The following is a 4,098-nucleotide window of genomic DNA, read 5'->3' as shown; positions in this document are numbered from 1 at the left end:
GATGTATTTTATTTTAATTTTATTAATTATTTTGTTGGGGTGATGTTAAAATTTAATGAACTTTTAATTATTAAAAATCATTAATTTATGATTTATTGATCCGTTAATAACGATTATAAGATTAAGTTACTTTAGGGATAACAGCGTAATTTTTTTGGAGAGTTCTTATCGATAAAAAAGTTTGCGACCTCGATGTTGGATTAAGATATATTTTTAGGTGTAGCTGCTTAAATATTGAGTCTGTTCGACTTTTAAATTCTTACATGATCTGAGTTCAGACCGGCGTAAGCCAGGTTGGTTTCTATCTTTAATATATTATAATATCTTAGTACGAAAGGACCAGGTATTAGAATAATTATATTTTAGTTAAAGAATATAATTAATTGTACTGTTTTGGCAGATTAGTGCAATAAATTTAGAATTTATTTATGTAATTTTTATTACAAATAGTACTTGTTTTTTTTTGAATTTATTTTATCTTTAATTGGTAGATTAATTTTGGTAATTTGTGTTTTAGTAAGAGTTGCTTTTTTAACTCTTTTAGAACGTAAAGTGTTGGGTTATATTCAAATTCGAAAAGGGCCTAATAAAGTTGGGCTTATAGGAATTCCTCAACCTATATGTGATGCAATTAAGTTATTTACTAAAGAACAAACTTATCCTCTTTTATCAAATTATTTATCTTACTATTTTTCTCCTATTTTTTCTTTATTTATTTCTTTAGTTGTTTGAGTTTGTATCCCTTTATTTGTTAAATTATTTTCTTTTAATTTAGGCTTATTATTTTTTTTGTGTTGTACTAGTTTAGGTGTTTATACAGTTATAGTTGCTGGTTGGTCTTCTAATTCTAATTATGCTTTATTGGGGGGATTACGTGCTGTTGCTCAAACTATTTCTTATGAAGTTAGAATAGCTTTGATTTTATTATCTTTTGTTTTTTTAATTGGGGGTTATAATATACTTGATTTTTATCATTTTCAATATTATGTTTGATTCGTTATTATTTTATTTCCTATTAGCTTAGTTTGATTTTGTATTTGTTTAGCGGAGACTAATCGTACTCCTTTTGATTTTGCTGAAGGTGAATCTGAATTAGTTTCTGGGTTTAATGTAGAATATAGAAGTGGTGGATTTGCTTTAATTTTTATAGCTGAATATGCTAGAATTTTATTTATAAGAATATTATTTTGTGTAATTTTTTTTGGATGTGATTTATTTAATATTTTATTTTATATTAAATTAACTTTTATTTCTTTTGTATTTATTTGAGTTCGTGGGACTTTGCCTCGATTTCGTTATGATAAATTAATATATTTAGCTTGAAAATGTTTTTTACCTTTTTCATTGAATTATTTATTATTTTTTATTGGTTTGAAATTATTATTAATTTATTTAATGTGGTTAATTAAATTTAGTAAAGTTAATAGAAAATTGAATTTCTATCTTATGTTTTCAAAACATATGCTTATTGTCAAGCTCATTAACTTATTAAGTTTAATTAATTAAGTTATCTCATCATTTATTAATTATTGGATTAATAATATAATATAAAAAATAAATTACTGTTAAAATTTGTCCTACTAATACGTAAGGGTCTTCTACAGGTCGTGCTCCAATTCAGGTTAATAAAATAACTGTCACTACTATAGTTCAAAATAAAATTTTGTTAATAGGGTAAAATTGGATACCTCGAAATTTACTTAAATGATAAAATGGAAGAATTATTAAAATTGCAATTGATAAAATTAATGCAATTACTCCTCCTAATTTATTAGGGATTGATCGAAGAATTGCGTAAGCAAATAAAAAATATCATTCTGGTTGAATATGAACTGGAGTAACTAATGGATTAGCTGGAATAAAATTATCTGGATCACTAAATATGGATTAGTTAATGTTAAAATAATTAGACTTATAATTATTACAATAAATCCTACAATGTTCTTATAGGAAAAATAGGGGTGAAATGGAATTTTATCAATATTAGAATTTAGTCCAATTGGATTATTTGAACCTGTTTGATGAAGAAATAATAAATGAATTAAAGTTATAGCTAATACAATAAAAGGTAAAATGAAGTGAAATGTGAAAAATCGCGTTAATGTTGCGTTATCAACTGTAAATCCTCCTCAAATTCATTGTACTAAAGTAGTCCCTAGGTAAGGAATTGCTGATAATAAATTTGTAATAACTGTTGCTCCTCAAAAAGATATTTGTCCTCATGGTAATACATATCATATGAAAGCTGTTGCTATAACTAAAAATAAAATTAGTACTCCTACTAATCATGTTGGAGTAAATAAATATGATCTATAATAGATGGGTTCGTAAAGGTTTATTCATTAGTTTATTAATCGTAAAGGTCCATAAAATAATTTTGTAATTTTTACTACTGCAATTAATGTAATTAATAAATAATTTATTAATAAAATTGTAATTAAATTTGTTGGAAAATTATATAATTTATTAAGATTTAATGAATTTTCTTCTATAAATAAATTAATATCATTTATAATTGTTATTTCATTATTTTCTAGAAAGGTTAAAATTAATGATTTATCTAATATTAATCTTAAAATTATAAATAAAATAAAGATTATTAAACAAATAGTTGTTAATTTTATTGAAAATGAAAATATTTCATTTGAAGCTAAGGATGTAACATAAATAAATAAAACTAATATTCCTCCAAGAAAAATTAGAAATAAAATATAAGAAAATCAGAATCTTTTAGCTATTAATCCTGTAATTAAACAAATTTGTAAAGTTTGAATTAATAGTATTAATCCTATAGCTAAAGGGTGATTTATTTGTATGAAAATAAATCTTGAAATTAAAGTTGATCTATATAAAATTAATTGTATAATATCAGGAGGTAGTTTATATAGAATATTAATTTTGGGGATTAATGAAAAAGTAATTACTTTTCTCTTGAAGTTTTAAAAGATTAAATCTTATTTTTGATTAACAAGACCAATGTTTTTATTAAACTATTAAAACTAATGTTAATAATATTTTATTGAGGATTACCTTGTTTTTTATTTTTAATTGGAATTTTTATATTTGTTTCTAATCGAAAGCATTTATTATCAATACTTTTGAGATTGGAATATATTGTATTAAATTTATTTTTTTTATTATTTATTTATTTAAATTTAATAAATTTTAGAAGATTTTTTAGTATAATATTTTTAACTTTTAGAGTTTGTGTAGAGGGTCTTTCAATTCTTGTTTCAATAATTCGTACTCATGGAAATGATTATTTTCAATCATTTAATATTTTACAATGTTAAAATTAATTTTTATAATAATTTTTATTAGCCCAATTTGTTTTATTAGTAGTTCATTTTGAATGGTTCAAAATTTAATATTTTTGATTACATTTTTATTTATTATAATAAATTTTTGTACTAATTATTTTGTTAGTATTTCTTATTTTTTAGGGTTTGATACAATTTCTTATGGATTAATTTTATTAAGATTTTGAATTTGTACTCTTATAATTACTGCTAGTGAGTCTGTTAATAAATTTAATAACTATAAAAATTTATTTTTATTTAATATTTTAATTTTATTATTATTTTTAATTTTAAGATTTGCTAGTATAAATTTATTTATATTTTATTTATTTTTTGAAAGAAGATTAATTCCTACTTTATTTTTAATTTTAGGGTGATGGTATCAACCTGAACGTTTACAAGCTGGTGTTTATTTATTATTTTATACTTTATTAGTTTCTTTACCAATATTAATTAGTATTTTTTATTTATATAATAATTTAATAACATTAAATTTTTATCTTTTAAATAATTTTATATTTAAATATGATTTATTATATTTATCTTTAATTTTAGCATTTTTAGTTAAAATACCAATATTTTTAGTTCATTTATGATTACCAAAAGCTCATGTTGAAGCTCCGGTTTCAGGGTCTATAATTTTAGCTGGTATTATGTTAAAGTTGGGAGGTTATGGTTTATTACGGGTGTTATGTTTTTTACAATTAAGAAATGTAAAATATAATTATATTTGAATTAGAATTAGTCTAATTGGTGGAGTATTAATTAGTTTAGTTTGTTTACGACAAACTGATTTAAA

The 4,098-nt window shown here is 21.5% G+C and overlaps 1 pseudogene; it reads right to left on the bottom strand.

The window, feature by feature from the left end:
- Nucleotides 1–2,142: 2,142 nt before the first annotated feature.
- Nucleotides 2,143–2,930, bottom strand: LOC118756553 (annotated as a pseudogene).
- Between the last annotated feature and the right edge of the window lie 1,168 nt (nt 2,931–4,098).

Source organism: Rhagoletis pomonella, unplaced genomic scaffold (assembly GCF_013731165.1).
Source record: "Rhagoletis pomonella isolate Grant_MI unplaced genomic scaffold, Rhpom_1.0 Rhpom_scaffold_10840, whole genome shotgun sequence".
In the NCBI taxonomy this organism is placed as follows: Eukaryota; Metazoa; Arthropoda; class Insecta; order Diptera; family Tephritidae; genus Rhagoletis; species Rhagoletis pomonella.
This window is presented reverse-complemented; position numbering and strand designations above follow the sequence as displayed.